The 17,526-nt window shown below is 47.4% G+C and overlaps 1 long non-coding RNA gene across 1 annotated transcript; it reads right to left on the bottom strand.

Moving 5' to 3' along the window:
- Window positions 1-10,013: 10,013 nt before the first annotated feature.
- LOC135362849 (uncharacterized) lies at window positions 10,014-17,106 on the bottom strand. Its single transcript, XR_010408207.1, has 3 exons — window positions 16,959-17,106; window positions 16,259-16,346; window positions 10,014-10,140 (listed from the first exon to the last, which is right to left on the bottom strand). It is a non-coding gene; the product is annotated as an uncharacterized LOC135362849 (long non-coding RNA).
- Between the last annotated feature and the right edge of the window lie 420 nt (window positions 17,107-17,526).

Below are 17,526 nucleotides of genomic sequence, written 5' to 3'. Positions count from 1 at the left end.
GCCCCCAGATGGCTGTGTGACCTTGGGCAGCTTGCTTAGCCTCCCTGTGCCTCAGTTTTCTCTGCTACAAAACGGGACAAGAGCACCCACAGCACAGCATTGTCGGGGGCATGAAACGAGTTAATATTTGTAAAGCACTTAGAAGGGGCCTGGTAGGTTTGTTAAACCAACTGTTACAAATTCCCATGTTGTACCTGTAGGAAGGCGTGGGGTGGCAGAAGGAATCCCAAAGCCGCATCCCTCCCTCCCCGCCCCTCCTTGGAGTCCAGGGATCCTGACTCCCAGGGAGGGTCCTTTTCCTCTGCGTGGCGCTCCCTCGGCATGGTCTGGGCGGATGGGGAGGGCCTGAATGCACCCAGATTCGTGGACAAAGCAGTGAGCCGAAAAGGCATGCGGGGGAGAGGGGCGGGGGGGGGGGCGTTGCGGGGAAAGGGCCAAGCGCGACAGCCCTCTCATCCACAGTGTGGGTCCCCTGCCCCCAGGTCCTCCCCGAACACCTAAAGCTGAACTTTTTGGGAGCCACGCAGCTGTGGACACCCAAGACCTGTGCTGTCTCTTACCCTCCTTCCCCTTTTCTTGCCTTCACAAGGTTAATTCAGGCATAATCACGGCCTGTGAATATTCAGTGATTTTTCACAAACTTACAGAATTGTGCAATCATCATCATAGTCCAGTGTTAGATCATTTCCACCATCCCCAAAGGTTCCCTCTTGCCAGCTTGCAGTCAATTTCCTGTCCCACCTCCAACCCCAGGCAACCACTGATCTACAATCTTGTCTCTAGATTTGCTTCTTCTGGAAATTCCATATAAAGGATCATACAATATTGTCCTAAAATACTTTTTATTTTATTTTTTATTTTTTAAAGATTTTATTTATTTATTTGAGAGAGAGAGAATGAGAGAGAGCACATGAGAGGGGGGAGGGTCAGAGGGAGAAGCAGACTCCCCGCCGAGCAGGGAGCCCGATGCGGGACTCGATCCCGGGACTCCAGGATCATGACCTGAGCCGAAGGCAGTCGCCCAACCAACTGAGCCACCCAGGCGCCCTTAAAATACTTTTTAAAAAATGAGCTCCATGCCAGGCCTGGAGCCCAACTCGGGGCTTGCACTCACAATCCTGAGATCAAGCCCTGAGCTGAGATCAAGAGTCCCACGCCCAACGGACTGAGCCACCCAGGCACCTCCTAAAATACTTACTTCTATTGAACATATGCAGCTTGTACAACCCAGCAGTTCTCCTCCAAGAGTAACTCATCCAGAGACTTATCAAAATTGGCTTTAGCAACAATGTTTATAATATTTACAGTGAGTTACATGAACAAAGGTCTCTTCAATGAATTAAATTAAAATTTAATTAAAAAAAAAACCCACAGGGCACTGAAAATAAAAGAACCAACCACCTGAGTTAATCATTCTCTGAAAAAAGCAGGACACAAAGACATATTCACTGTCATGCCATCGTATGTAGTATAAAAATAAGCAGAATCAGAAAATATATTTGGAGGGGCGCCTGGGTGGCTCAGTTGGTTAAGCGACTGCCTTCGGCTCAGGTCATGATCCTGGAGTCCCTGGATCGAGTCCCGCATCGGGCTCTCTGCTCGGCAGGGAGTCTGCTTCTCCCTCTGACCCTCCCCCCTCTCATGTGCTCTCTCTCAAATAAATAAAATCTTTAAAAAAAAAAAAAGAAATATATTTGGGGATTTATGCAAAGGCAGTAACATAAAGATGAGCAAGGGAATACATACTCATAGGGACAACAGTAGTCTCCACTTGGGGTCTGCAGGCAACACCTGTAGGTACAGACATGTATTGTAGGGCATTTAATAAACTTGTAATGGGCCTGGATGGTGCGTATGTGGCTCTTAAGACTTCTGTGTATGGGGGCGCCTGGGTGGCTCAGTCGTTACTGCCTTTGGCTCAGGTCATGGTCCCAGGGTCCTGGGATCGAGCCCCGCATCGGGCTCCCTGCTCCGCGGGAAGCCTGCTTCTCCCTCTCCCACTCCCCCTGCTTGTGTTCCCTCTCTCGCTGTGTCTCTCCCTGTCAAATAAATAAAAAATCTTTAAAAAAAAAAAAAAAAGACTTCTGTGTATGTACATTTTCATCTACTTTTAGGGAGCTGTATTTCCCAATTTTTTTTTTTAAATTAAGAAAAATAATCAGTATAGAAAGAGCCATGCCTCTTTATCTCTCTAATCCACAAGGAAACATGAGATAAAAGCTTGTTTTGTTCTTTCCTTTAGACCAGTGGCCAGCAAACTACAGCCTGTGGCCCAAATCAGGCCTGTAAGCTATGCATGGTTTTCCATTTCGTAAATGGTTGGGGAAAAAGAAGAGTATCTCATCAAAAGAAGAGTATCTCATGATATGTGAAAATTATATGAAATTCAAATTTCAGTGTCCATAAATAATTTCACATCCATTTGTTTTATGTGTTGTCTACGGCTTCTTTGTGCTCTAATGGACGATCTGGGCAGTGGAGACAGGGACAACGTGGCCTGAAAAGCCTACAATATTTACTCCTTGGCTCTTTATGGAAAATGTCTGCTGACCCAGGATAGACCCAGAGTCTTCCACAGTCCTCAGCCTAAAAGGAGATGCTCAAGAAGATGTATCTGATTAACAGCACAGTCTCAAAAGCCAGAATAACTTAGTTTTGAAGGTTTCCTTTGGTCAGTTAATAAACTTGGTATTTCATATATGTACTGTGGTTAGACAGAAGAATGGCCCCCAAAGATATGTATGTTCTAATGTCCAGAGCCTGTATGTTATCCTATATAACAAAAGGGAATTAAGGTCACAGATGGAATTAAAGTTGCTCATCAGCTGATCCTGAGATGGGAGATGATCCTGGGCTATCTGGGTGGGTCTGATGTAGTCGCAAGGGTCCTTATAAATGGAAGAGGAAGGACTCTTACAGAAGCGTAAGAGTCAGAGGGATGTGATGTTAGAATTCAACCACCGTTGCTGGTTTTGAAGAAGGAGAAAGAGCCATGAGTCAAGGAATGCAGGTGGCCTCTAAAAGCCGGAGAAGGCAAGAACATGAATTTTCCCTAGAGCTTCCAGAAAAGAAGAAAGTCCCGTGGACACGTTGATTTTAGTCCAGTGAGACCCATTTTGGACTTCTGACTGCCAGAAATGTGAGATGATGAATTTGGGTTGTTTAAAGCCACTGAGCAACAGGAAATTAATACGGGTACTAAACCCTGAACTTGACAATGAAAACACCTACTGCTTTGAAACTCGAAAGAAGCTGTTTAACATCAGAAAGTTTCCTTACCTTTTGTGCTTCAGGTTCCTCAGTTATAAGAGGGAGATAAGCATTTATTCATGGAGTGGTGGTGATAAATGTGATGATATATGTAAAGTCTTGCTCATAGTGAGGGGCATGTAAACTTTCATCCTTATTATATGAATAAAAAAAACTGTTAGTAAAAAAGGTGGTTAAAACATAGACTTAACAGGGTGGCTCAGTTGGTTAATTGTCTGCCTTTGGCTCAGGTTGTGATCCCAGGGTCCTGAGTTGGGCTCCCTGTTCCTCAGGGAGTCTGCTTCTCCCTCTGTCCCTCCTCCCACTTGTTCTCTCACAAATAAATTTTAAAAAAATGACTGAACAGAAAACTCACTTGTAAAAAAGAAAATGACCAAACTCCTATGCATCTAATAACATTAGTCTACAAATACATTAAGCAAGAATTAACAAAGCTGTAAGACTTTGATAATCCACTTCTCTAGTGAGATATTATATTACAAGCTTGCTCAGTAAAAGATCAAGAGTCAAAAATTTTGTTTGTAAGAGAATTTAAAACACTCAAGAAGCTTGACCATTCAGACATGTACTGGACCCTGATCCCAGCCAACACCAAAGAAATTCAGTGTTTTAAAACACACAAGAGGCAACACTGGCCCCACACTAGTTTTATCATTTAGCATTTAACTCTTGAGTTATAAAAATCTCCCCTAAAATGCTTCTTACTCAAACTAGGGGTTCACTTCATGCAATAAGTTTAGAAATGTAGTCTGTTGCAGCCATGGACACCCAAAAACATGCTACAAGGGAGTGAGGACTCTTGTGTTTTGAGGGTTGTGTTACTGAGGCCATGACCTTCATTCCAATGATCCTAAGATTGCTGTGCTAATTCAGGGAATTTCGTCCAATTTCCAGAGAGGAACTGGGAAAGAGAGCAAAGAGAACTTAGTTAAGAGAAAAAGAGTGACTCTCTCCTCTTTCCAACAGCTCTCTAGGAATCCAAGCCGGTGAATTCTGTCAAGGATGTAAGCTGTACCCACCATTAGTTATGAGAAAACATAGAAAATGCATTTTAAAACCTTCAACAGTGCTAACTCTGGAAAGACAAGTCTATGTACCCTTAGTACAGACGATGAGAAAAATTAATATGGTCAGGCAATTGACAGAATCAGCCCCATGAGACCGCAAAGAACATCAGAACATGTGTCCCGTATTAGCATCATAAAGACCACAAACTCTGACCATAATGCAGTCAAATCAAGACCAGTAAGCACCGACAAAAAATGTTATCACAGAGCACACTAAACCCCAATCTGAATTAAATGGGGCTCAAATAGGGCTTCATGTTGGTGAGACCATCTGTATGTAAATTCTAATGAAGCCACTACATATTTTTTTTTTTAAAAGATTTTATTTATTTATTTGGCAGAGAGAGAGGCAGGGAGAGAGGAAATACAAGCAAGGGGAGCAGCAGAGGGAGAAGCAGGCCTCCCACGGAGCAGGGAGCCTGATGCAGGGATCTGGGATCATGACCTGAGCTGAAGGCAGACGCTTAACGACTGAGCCACCCAGGCGCCACCGAAGCCACTACATATTGAAATTCACATGGCAGAGCTGCAAGGGCATAAGAGGGATTTTCATCATCTTATAGGATTATTAGGGAAGAAAAACGGGAAAATCATGAATTTTGGTCCCAGTTCAAGGATGAGACAATGTAACAGCAGCAATCGTAATATTTACTGTGTTTCTCTCCAACTATGTACTCATCTTATGGAAGGCTTTCTTCTATTACAATCACAGTATCTCTCCAGCACGTGGTCTCTTGTGTAACTTAAGGGCTGAGTGTTTAAAGAGGTCTTTCCCACATTCCTTACTCCCATGAGGAGTCTCCGCAGTGTGAGTTCTGACAGGGATTCCACTGAGACAACATTGAAGGCTTTTCCATATTCCTTAGATTCATGGGGTTTCTCTCCAATGTGAGAATAAATGTCTACTGAAGACGAAAGAAGGGGATTCCTGGATGGCTCAGTCCGTCAAGCGTGGGACTCTTGATCTCAGCTCAGGTCTTGATCTCAGGGTTGTGAGTTCAAGTCCCATGATGGGCTCCATGCTGAGCATGGAGCCTACTTAAAAAAATTAGTAATAAATAAAAAATAAAAAATCGTAAAGCTGAAAGATGAAAAGCTTTCCACAGACCTTACTTTCACAAGATGTGAATATGTAAATGTGTGAATTCTCACATTTCTATCCTTCAGGGAAGACTTGAGTTCCTTTCTAGTACGTCGTTATGTGCTTGGTATTTTGAGAAAATTAATGAAACTTTTCTCACATTGCTTTCATTCACAGGACCTCTCTCAACTGTGAATTTTTATTTATTTATTTATTTTTAAGATTGTTTTATTTATTTAAGCAATCTCTACACCCGACGTGGGACTCAGCCTCAACCCTGAGATCAAGAGTTGCACGCTCTTCCAACTGAGCTGGCCAGGCATCCCTCAGCTGTGAGTTTTTAGATGATTTTTAAATCTGGAAGACTTGGTGAAGTCTTTCCCACATTCCTCACATTTATAGGGCTTCTTCATAATGTGCTTTTTTAAATGTTTATTAAGGTGTAAGGAATATCTAAAGGCTTTCCCACAGGTCTTGCATTCATAGGGTTTCTCTCCGGTGTGAATTTCCATATGTCTCATAAGGAATGACAGATACACGTAACTTTTCCTACAGTCTTGACATTTATATTTTCCCCCTCTAGTCTTCGTCTTCCTGTGTGAGTCAGAATTTGCCATGTGGGCTAAGGTTTTCTCACCTTGATTCTTCTCATGATTTGCCTCTGCCGTATAGGATTGCCTGTGCACATCATGGGTCGAGCTATTTCGGAAGGTGATGTCACACGGATTAGACTCGTAAGTCTTCCCTTTAATGGGAGGCTTGTATACCCTAAGGGAAATGTCTTCACCAAAGGCTTTTCCAACTGGATCCCATTCGTGAACGTCCACCCCCATGCAGATATTATTACGTGTATGAAGCACATTGTTCTGATGGTCAGTCCATAGTTTAGACTCTGGCTCTGCCTGACTTCCTACAAATGGGGTCAGCTCGGTGCTCTGCCGCAAGACTCTATCATTTTTGTTGTTTCTATAGATCTTTTGATTACTGGTTAGGACAGGCTTTTGTTTCACAGTACTTGAGCCACATTTTGGGATATAGTTTCTTGTGGAATCTCTCCATGAGCTAGGTACAGAGTTGTCCCTCATTTCGTGATACTCACAGATTATAACCGGAGACTCGTCCTTCTCGTGCACAGCGGCAACTCGCTTCAAATTCTGCTCCCTTTGCTTGGGTGGCTCGTCTGTTTTGTGGCATTTTTTCCAGTCTTCCCCCAGCGGGGAGGGCTGGGAACTGTGGCTCACGGCACACACTCTGTTTGCTTCATCAGGTGTCTTTTGGGCAAGAATGTCCTGCTGAGGGGTTGAGTTTTTCATTTTATGTTGAGTCACCAAATCTGAAATAAAGGGACACAAAAGTTGAGAGTTTGTTGAGAGTTAAGGTGGGTTGGAGATGCTACAGTAGGCAAATGCCCATGTGGGTTTCTTTTCAAATGTTCACGCAGCATACGTGAGGGAGACGTGAAAGGGAAGGAAGGGCAAGCAAGCGAGCAGAAAGACGTCAGGGATTTGGGCCATGTCGGGAGCTTGACTGTGGTGAGGATGGGTTCTGTGGGGATCGAGGGTGTAATCAGGAATGCCACGCAGTGCCACACGGAAGAGAACTGGACAAAGAGTCTGTCATGGGCTGAATTTGGGTCCCCCACAAATCCGTATGTTGAAGCTCTAACTATCCCTGCAAATGGTATTTGCAGGTGGGGCCTCTGGGAGGTAACTGGGTTTAGAGGACATAGGACAGTGGGGCCCCCACGATGGGACTAGCATCCTTACAAGAGCAGGACAACGGAGCTCACGGTCTCTCCACCATGTGAGGACACAGTGAGAAGGTGGCCATCGGCAAACCAGGGAAAGAGACCTCGCTGGGAACGAACCTGCTGGCCCCTTGACCAGGAACTTCCCAGCCTCCAGAATGTGAGAGAGAAATGTCCGTGTGTAAGTCACCCAGACCGTGGTGTTCTGTCATAGCAGCCCAAACAGACTACGACAGAGTCCATGTGTAATTTTAAAGATGAAGGGGCGGGGCGCCTGGGTGGTTCTGTCCGTTAAACGTCTGCTTTCGGCTCAGGTCATGATCCTGGGGTCCTGGGATCGAGCCCTGCATCCACCTCCTTGCTCAGCAGGGAGTCTGCTTCTCCCTCTCACTCCGCCTCTGCCCCTCTCCCCCTGCTTGTACTTGCTCTCTCCCCCGCAAATAAATAAAACCTTTAAAAAATTTTTAAAAATTGCAATGAAATTCACTTAACATAAAAGTAACCATTTTATTTTATTTTATTTTTTTAAAGATTTTATTTATTTATTTGACAGAGAGAGAGACAGCGAGAGCAGGAACACAAGCAGGGGGAGTGGGAGAGGGAGAAGCAGGCTTCCCGATGAGCAGGGAGCCCGATGCGATGCGGGGCTCAATCCCAGGACCCCGGGATCATGACCCGAGCCGAAGGCAGACGCTTAACGACTGAGCCACCCAGGCGCCCTAAAAGTAACCATTTTAAAGGGTACCCTTCGGTGGACATTGGGCATGTGATGCAACCAGCACCTCTCCTCAGTTCCAGGACATCTCCATCACCCCGGAAGGAAGGAGAACTTCTAGACCGTGAAGCGGCCACTCCCTGTTCTTCCCTCCAGCCTTTGGCAACCACTAATCTGCATTCTGTTTCTGTAGCTTTACTTATGCCAGATATTTCATATAAATGAAATCAGACAATATGTAGTCTTTCGTGTCTGCCTTCTTTCACTTAACATAATGCTTTTGAGGTTTATCCATATTGCAACCTGTTGTTTTTTTTTAAGATTTTATTTATTTGGGCGCCTGGGTGGCTCAGTTGGTTGAGCGACTGCCTTTGGCTCAGGTCATGATCCTGGAGTCCCGGGATCGAGTCCCGCGTCGGGCTCCCTGCTCGGCGGGGAGTCTGCTTCTCCCTCTGACCCTCCCCCTCTCATGCTCTCTCTCTCTCTCAAATAAATAAATAAAATCTTTAAAAAAAAAAAAAAGATTTTATTTATTTGGGCGCCTGGGTGGCTCAGTTGGTTGAGCGACTGCCTTCGGCTCAGGTCATGATCCTGGAGTCCCGGGATCGAGTCCCACGTCGGGCTCCCTGCTCGGCAGGGAGTCTGCTTCTCACTCTGACCCTCTTCCCTCTCGTGCTGTCTCTCATTCTCTCTCTCTCAAATAAATAAATAAAATCTTTAAAAAAAAAAAAGATTTTCTTTATTTGACAGAGAGAGAGTACAAGCAGGGGGAGAGGGAGGCTCCCCACTGAGCAGAGAGCCCCACGTGGGGCTCGATCCCAGGACCCTGAGATCATGACCTGAGCCGAAGGCAGACGCTTAATGGACTGAGCCACCCAGGAGTCCCCATACTGCAAATGCTTCACTCCTTTTTATGGCTGAGTAGTATTCCACTGTGTGGATAGACTATATTTTGTTTGTCCATTCACCTGTCAATGGACAACTGGTTTGTTTTCACTACTGCTATGAACACACCTCCACGTGTATGTGTTGGAACATCTGTTTTCAACTCCCGTGGGTAGATACTAAGGAGTGGAATTGCTGGGTCATCTGGTAATTCTGTGTTTAACTCTTTGAGGAGCTGCAGCTGTTTTGCACACGGATGAAATGGATTCTTATCAACACCGCCACATTGTTAAATCCTTCCTCGTAAGGATTCACGTCTGCCTGGCAGGCAGGTGCACAAGGTAAATTTCCCCTGCACCATTCCCAGACCCGCTTCTTGCTCCAAATGGCAGACCGGACTAGGTTTGCCCAGTTGAGATCCCGGTCACCGGGGAATGGGACAGTGCATGGCCAAGGGAGCGGTGCCAGCACTTTCCATGGAACAGGGGCACATGCTTTGGTCTGCAGGGGTTCCGGAGCTAAGCAAGTGTGAGTATGGAGCAACAAAGGGGTCCCTCCGTTTTCCTCATGAAGGCACTGAAACTCTGTGCTCCGTGTTCACCCACCTAAGCATCTCCCGAGGGCTGTTAATCATGAAGAGAATAAAAATGTAATGCAACGGGGGCGCCTGGGTGGCTCAGTCGTTAAGCGTCTGCCTTCGGCCCAGGTCATGATCCCAGGGTCCTAGGATCGAGTCCCGCATTGGGCTCCCCGCTCAGCGGAGAGCTTGCTTCTCCCTCTCCCACTCCCCCTGCTTGTGTTCCCTCTCCGCTATGTCTCTGTCAAATAAATAAATAAAATCTTAAAAAAAACAAAACAGGGGCGCCTGGGTGGCTCAGTCGTTAAGCGTCTGCCTTCGGCTCAGGTCATGATCCCAGGGTCCTGGGATCGAGTCCCGCATCGGGCTCCCTGCTCTGCGGGGAGCCTGCTTCTCCCTCTCCCTCTCCCCCTGCTTGTGTTCCCTCTCTCGCTGTGTCTCTGTCTGTCAAATAAATAAATAAAATCTTAAAAAAAAAAAATGTAATGCAACGGACAGATTTCCTGTTTCATGGGGTGAATCCTATGTCCACCCCTTGGGGACAGTGGCCCCATCTTGGTTATTCAGCAATTCCCCCGTCCCATTTCTCAGCACAGCTCTGGGAACCCAGGAGGGGGTCTGACTCCCATTCGTCCCGGCTGCGAATATGTGTGGGAGGGTAGGACACTCACCCACAGAAGCCAGGTTCCTGCAGTTTTCCAACATCACGTCTCTGTAGAGAATTCTCTGTGCAGAGTCCAGCAGGGCCCACTCCTCCCTGGTGAAATTCACGGCCACGTCTGTGAAGGTCACGGAGTCCTGAAACAACACACCCATGTGGGGCACTGTTATGAGTTGAATTGCATCCCCTCCCGAAGATACGCCGACATCCTAACCCCCAGGACCTCTGAATGGGACCCAATTTGGAAATAAGGCATTTGAAGATATGGAAGAGGTACCATGACGGGGCCACTCAGGTCATGATCCCAGGGTCCTGGAATCGAGCCCCGCATCGGGCTCTTTGCTCAGTGGCGAGCCTGCTTCTCCCTCTACCTGTTGTTCCCCCTGCTTCTGCTCTCTGTCCCTCTCTCAAATAAAAAAGTCTTAAAAAAAAAAGTAGAAATCAGTATATAGCACATGGAGGGAAAAATTGTCACAGGATGGCAGACATAGAGACTGGGGTAAACTGTCTATAAGTCAAGGAATACCAAGGCGAGGCCTTCCGAAGTCTTACATAAAACTGTCCCACCTCCAATCTGAAGTGGATCAGACACAATTTACTAAAACTGTATTGGCATTCATCCCTTGACCCAGCATTTGTCTTTGTGGGATGACTCCAAGACTACCCTGGCCCCAAAGCCAAATGATAATGTGCACATAATTATTTATTGAAGGTTATTTATAACAGCAAACGATTGGAGACCACCCCTAGATATTCAATAATGAGGCTTGCTTAAAAGAGTATGATGCAGGGGCGCCTGGGTGGCTCAGTTGTTAAGCGTCTGCCTTCGGCTCAGGTCATGGTCCCAGGGTCCTGGGATCGAGCCCCGCATCGGGCTCCCTGCTCAGCGGGAAGCCTCCTTCTCTCTCTCCCGCTCCCCCTGCTTGTGTTCCCTCTCTTGCTGTCTTTCTGTCAAAAAATCTTAAAAAAAAAAAAAAAGAATGAGTGAGATCTCTTATATATGGATATAAAGTGATATCATGTGCCCTCCAGCTTACGTATTTTATATTTTAAGTGAAAGGAAAAAAAGGCATGGAAATGTATCACAAACCACAGACTTATCAGTAAAGGAACAGGGTGGAGAAGAAGGGACAGAAGTAAGGCTTGTCTAAATAAAACCCTGTTATATAGATTTTCATCAGGAACCGGGTAATGTTCGCACATTCAATAAGAAAACAATCCCCCAAATAGGGAGCTCAACTAAATGATGCCAAGGGTGTATCAAACTGCAGGTGAACCAGGCGCCTGGGTGGCTCAGTTGGTTGAGCGACTGCCTTCGGCTCAGGTCATGATCCCGGAGTCCTGGGATCGAGTCCCGCATCGGGCTCCCTGCTCAGCGGGAAGCCTGATTCTCTCTCTCCCACTCCCCCTGCTTGTGTTCCCTCTCTTGCTGTGTCTCTGTCAAATAAATAAATAAAATCTTAAAAAAAAAAAAAAAAGAAGGAAGCAAGGCTTTTAGTCAGAGAAGATTCAAATCTAAAACTAAAAGAGTTGGGGTGCCTGGTTCTCAGTCAGAAGAGCCTGCGATTATTTTTTTTTTAAGTTTTTTTTTGACAGAGAGAGAGAGCGCGCACGCGAGAACAGGAACACAAGCAGGGGGAGTGGGAGAGGGAGAAGCAGACTCCCCGCCGAGCAGGGAGCCCGATGCGGGACTCGATCCCGGGACTCCAGGATCATGATCTGAGCTGAAGGCTGATGCTTAACCGACTGAGCCACCCAGGCGCCCTGAATAGTCCTTCTTGATGACGGAAAACCCTACAGAGTTCCAGCTAAAAACTTGGAAGCAATGAATGCCTCATTTTGCTCATTACCTGCCCACTACTTTGGGAAGTGGGAACAAAGCTCTCTTGGCACCTGAAGCCTCTGATGGATTTCAGCCTCGGCCACAAGAGGGCATGCAGGCACTCTATTCACACAGAGGTGATGTTTAGGAGACAGACCTGAGAAGTGTGCAAAAATGTCCACGGGAATCTAATCACACCTTCAGTGTCTCTTTCGGTCACACGAGGGAACGTGCGATTCTAGATCTTGGGGTGGTGAGTTCAAGCCCCATGTTGGTTGTAGAGATGACTTAAATAAATAAAGCGTAAAAAATAAAAAAGAGGAGCGCCTGGGTGGCTCTGCTGAGCACCCAACTCTTGATTTCGGCTCAGGTCATGATCTCAGTCAGGGTCTTGAGTCTGAGCCCTGCGTTGGGCGCCAAGCTGAGCCTGGAGTCAGCTTGAGGTTCTCTCCCCCTTCCTCTTCCTCTGTCCCCTCCCCCGTTCATGCTCTTTCTCTAAAATAAATAAATAAAATCTTTATTTAAAAAAAAAGAGATCTGGGACGCCTGGGTGGCTCAGTTGGTTGAGCGACTGCTTTCGGCTCAGGTCATGATCCTGGAGTCCCTGGATTGAGTCCCGCATCGGGCTCCCTGCTCGGCGAGGAGCCTGCTTCTCCCTCTAACCCTCCCCCCTCTCATGTACTCTCTCTCTCTCTCATTCTCGCTCTCTTAAATAAATAAATCTTAAAAAAAAAAAAAAAAAGAGATCTAACCCTGAAAGATATTTTTGGTAGAAACTGCTGGAATTCAAACTCTGGACAGGTGTTAGAGATATTGTGAGTTATTTTCTCTTTCGCTTTTTTGTAAAGCACCATATCTGGTATCCTGGAAGCCCTGATTTCTAGTGACTTTTAATATTTAGATGTTTGTTTTAAATTACATTTTTTACATTTTGTATTTTGAAAATTTTTTTTCCAGAATTTGAAACATTTTGGCATAGAAACTAAAAATATATATATAGTAAATAGACATATAAACAAAGTCAGGTGATATCAAGGATTGGTATGTGTTTTTATATATTAAATATAGCTTCAGGGCGCCTGGGTGGCTCGGTCCAGTGGAGCGTGCGACTCTTGACCTCTGGGTTGTGGGTCTGAGCCCCACCTTGGGTGTAGAGATTACTTAAAATCTTTTTTTTTTTTTAAGATTTTATTTATTTATTTATTATTTATTTATTTATTTATTTATTCATTCATTCATTTGAGACACAGAGATACAGAGAGAGAGAGAGAGAGAGAGAAAGCATGAGCAGGGAGAGAGGCAGAGGGAGAGGAAGAAGCAGGCTCCTCGCTGAGCCAGGAGCCCTATGTGGGGCTCGATCCCAGGACCCTGGGATCATGACCTGAGCTGAAGGCAGACGCTTAACCATCTGAGCCACCCAGGCGCCCAAGATTTTATTTATTTATTTGAGACAGAGAGAATGAGAGAGACAGAGAGCACATGAGAGGGGGGAGGGTCAGAGGGAGAAGCAGACTCCCTGCCGAGCAGGGAGCCCGCGGGGCTCGATCCCAGGACCCTGGGACCATGACCTGAGCCCAAGGCAGACGCTTAACGACTGAGCCCCCCAGGCGCTCCAGCAGCAACGTTTTTATAGAATCAAATACCCTCTGTCTGTCCCCGAAGACCCGAATACTGCATTTGGTCACTTGCGTCTTTTTAAATCTGTAACGTTAGCTGCTGAAGAGTGCACAAAGAGCTCATTTTCATGAATTGAAGGAAAAATAAGGAATCCTGAAAAGATATGCAAGGATCGACAAAAGTGGTTGCTTCTGGGTGGCCAGGAGTCTCGAACACAGCAAACCAGGGCAGATAGAGGAAGCCTTCAAGGTCTACTCTAACCAACCTGCAATTTTTTAAACACACTGATCTGTTGCATAGTCCAGAAATATGTTATTAAGCGAAATACAGTCTACAATTAAATAATTTACAACACAACTGATGAGGTTGGCTTTTTTTTTTTTTTTTTTTTACCTTGAAGTCATCTTTTCCAGCTAAAGTAAGAATTCCTTCTACTGGAGAGATTTAATTAATGGCTTTCACATTTCAAAATTCTCTAGGGGTGCAAACAACGTGCCAGATGTTAGAGTGTTCTTCCAGTTGGAACTGGAATTCCCACATCTTCTTAAATATACTGATTCTGGGATGCCTGGGGGCTCAGTCGGTTAAGCGTCAGCCTTGGGCTCAGCTCCTGATCCCAGGACCGGAGCCTGCTTCTCCCTCTGCCTGCCACTCCCCCTGCTTGTGCTCGCTCACTCTCAATCTCTCTCACAAATAAAGAAATAAAATCTTTAAAAATATATATACAGACTCCGTTTCTTAAGAAATAGGGGCGCCTGGGTGGCTCAGTTGGTTAAGCGACTGCCTTCGGCTCAGGTCATGATCCTGGAGTCCCGGGATCGAGTCCCACATCGGGCTCCCTGCTCGGCGGGGAGCCTGCTTCTCCCTCTGACCCTCCTCCCTCTCATGCTCTCGGTCTCTCATTGTCTCTCTCGCAAATAAATAAAATCTTAAGAAAAAAAAATTTAAAAAAAAGAAAAGAAAAGAAATAGGCATCCATGGGGCGCCTGGGTGGCTCAGATGGTTAAGCATCTGCCTTCAGCTCAGGTCATGATCCCAGGGTCCTGGGATCGAGCCCCGCATCGGGCTCCCTGCTCCTTGGGAGCCTGCTTCTCTCTCTCTCTCTCTCTCTCTCTCTCTGTCTCTCATGAATAAATAAATAAAAAATCTTAAAAAAAAAAAAAAAGAAATAGGCATCCATACTCCTTCGGTTTCAAAAATTTCAAACATTTATGTGGTGTCCCCAAGATCCCCTTGCATTCACTACTCCGGGGTTCACGTGAACTTAGGTTTTCATCAAACAAACAAATGTGACACTCAATGTGATGAAGTTATTAAGTGCTGGGGCAAACTGGAGATTATAGGCAACCCTGTCATCGTGAATGCAAGGACGAAAACCTGCCCTGCCATCACGTAGAGATCAGACCCCGAGGAAACCAGCAGCAAAGTCAAAAGGACTCCTTTCCTCCCCCCGCCTTACTTAACTGTTTTCTAACTCACTGATAAACTTTGTTCCCTAAAAATCATAGCCCTCAACAATGCGGCTGTGACATCGTATTGGTAGGAAAAGAACATCCCACTCTTGCCTGGGGGATCTTGAGTCACATGGACTGAGAGGCAGCCTCGATTTGCAACTCCGGGCAGAGCTTCAGATAAGGGGTGTGGGACACCACATTCCACCTCTATCTGACCTTGTAGTTTCCAAGGGACCATCCGGACCAGATAATTCCTTTGCACGCAGTTCGGCTTGAGCCAATCTAAGCTGGGATGCATTTACATTTACCCTGAATTCACCCTCTCCCTCCCCCACCTCCCATGATCCTATAAGGAATGACTCCATCCCTTCATTTGCAAGGTTCCTCTCTGGTGGGATCCACGTCTCTCCTTGCGACAAGCCAATACAACTGGGGCTCCTGGGGAGCCCCTGGTATCTCAGACACATTAGTTTGGGACAGCGGGGAAAGCAAAAAAAAAAAAAAAAAAAGAGAGAGAGAGAATGCATCATTCTGGGTGGGCTCAGGTAAGCAGGTAGAAGGAAAGCACGCACATCTGGCAGATGACACATCCCCACTGGTGTCTTGAGTTTCCCCTGAACCAGACCTTCCTGGAGTCGATGAACGACAAACAGGCTACTTTGCTCAGACCACGGGGTTTGATCCTGACAACTCCCCTGGAACTCCTTTCAATTTGGCCTTTCATAAATGCCCTCTACCAAAATCTCAGTTCCCAAAAAAAAGGAAGAATGTGCCCATCGAGGGGCGCCTGGGTGGCTCAGTTGGTTAAGCGACTGCCTTCGGCTCAGGTCATGATCCTGGAGTCGCAGGATCGAGTCCTGCATCGGGCTCCCTGCTCGGCGGGGAGTCTGCTTCTCCCTCTGACCCTCCCCCCTCTCATGTGTTCTCTCTCTCTCTCTCTCTCTCAAATAAATAAATAAAATCTTAAAAAAAAAAAAAAGAATGTGCCCATCGGACGCAACTCAAACCCAGCAACCCTTTCTCCAGAAGAGAACCCCAAAGGCCATCCTCTCGATCTGCCTGGGCCCAGAATTTTTCAGCTCGCCCTAATCACAACGGACTCCAATACGAGCATGGATCCAAACAGCAGCCCCTCCAGCCCCGCCGCCGCACGCGGGTGTCCCCCGGCCCAGGCCAGGGAATGCTCCCTGGGGCAAGGTGAAGGGCGCATTTAGGGCTCACCACGTGGGCCCCTCTCGGCCTCCCCACCCCTCCAGGGCGGAGAGAATCAGGCTTCCGCGGACCGACAGCTGCTCCCGACTCCCTGGAACCCGACCCGGTCCCGCCCGCAGTGTGGACTCTGCGACAACCCGGGACACTCACCATCTCCGCAGCACCTGCTTCTGGACGCGTCTGTGGGTGGCGCAGCCCAAAGGGCTCGTTTCCCTGTACTAGAGAGAGGGTTGCAGAGCTGCGGACGAGAGGGATGGGACTGTAAAAATAGTAAGTAAAGAAACAAAACAACGACCCCCCAGGAAGGATAGACGACAGAGACTCGTCTTGCCCGGGCCCTTTGTATCTGCTTCCGGACCCCCTCAAAATGGATGGTTTAAGGGATTGGGTGGGGGCGGGGGGAGGAGGAGCCAGCAGGAAGGGAATCCCGGGACCCCCACCCCCCACCCCCTGCACCCAGGGGCCCGCATAACTTTCTCCCCAGCCACTTCTGCTCCTTGGGGGCGCCAGGAAGCGAGAACCACTTGCCCGCGAAAGGAAGACTTCTCTGCGCTGGAAAAGGACACAGTCGGGTGGAGGGGTCCCCAGGTTCCCTCTTAGGCCCCCCTCCCTCTTTTCCTTTTGCAACCTTCCCCACCCCGTGAGCGCTGACTGGCGGATAACCTGCAAGGTTTGCACGAACAGTCCTCAGAAAATACTACTCTGATCGTTACTGGGATTGAACCAGCGACCCTCTGGCGAGGAACAGGAACGACCTCCAGTCCCAAATTCTTGCAGTGAAAGAAAACAGCTGCCTAAAATTCAGCCGGGGAGGGCCCCGACCCAGCTCCCGCCGCCGCTGTCAAAACACCTGGATCCAGGGGCGCCTGGGTGGCTCAGTCGTTAAGCGTCTGCCTTCGGCTCAGGTCGTGGTCTCAGGGTCCTGGGATCGAGCCCCGCATCGGGCTCCCTGCTCCCTGGGGAGTCTGCTTCTCCCTCTCCCACTCCCCCTGCTTGTGTTCCCTCTCTCGCTGTGTCTCTCTCTGTCAAATAAATAAAATCTTTAAAAAAAAAACAAAAAAAACACACCTGGATCTGGAGATTCACCTGATCTTAGGTTGCCTGCGAAGCGCTTCCGCGGAATAAAGCCTTTAACCTCAATTGGAGAATTTCCTACGGTTTGCCCCCGGCAGCACCTGATTTACATCCCGCCCCCAACTTCGCCACCACCCCACCCCCCCCGTCACCTCCCCTCCACTCCCACCCCCGGCCCGGTGCGGGTGCTCCCCGCCCCCACCCCGTCCCGCCCTCCGCCCCTCCCCCCAAAACTGAGGCCAGCCCAGCCAGTTCCTTTGACTCGAGGAAAGAAGGGCAGAGAACCGCCAAAAGTCAATTAAATCCGTTAAATTTGTATGAAATGTCTCATTTCTAGTCATGCC

Source organism: Mirounga angustirostris, unplaced genomic scaffold (genome assembly GCF_029215605.1).
Source record: "Mirounga angustirostris isolate CCGP_5_RB_7025 unplaced genomic scaffold, mMirAng1.0.hap1 SCAF_16, whole genome shotgun sequence".
NCBI lineage: Eukaryota > Metazoa > Chordata > Mammalia > Carnivora > Phocidae > Mirounga > Mirounga angustirostris.
This window is presented reverse-complemented; position numbering and strand designations above follow the sequence as displayed.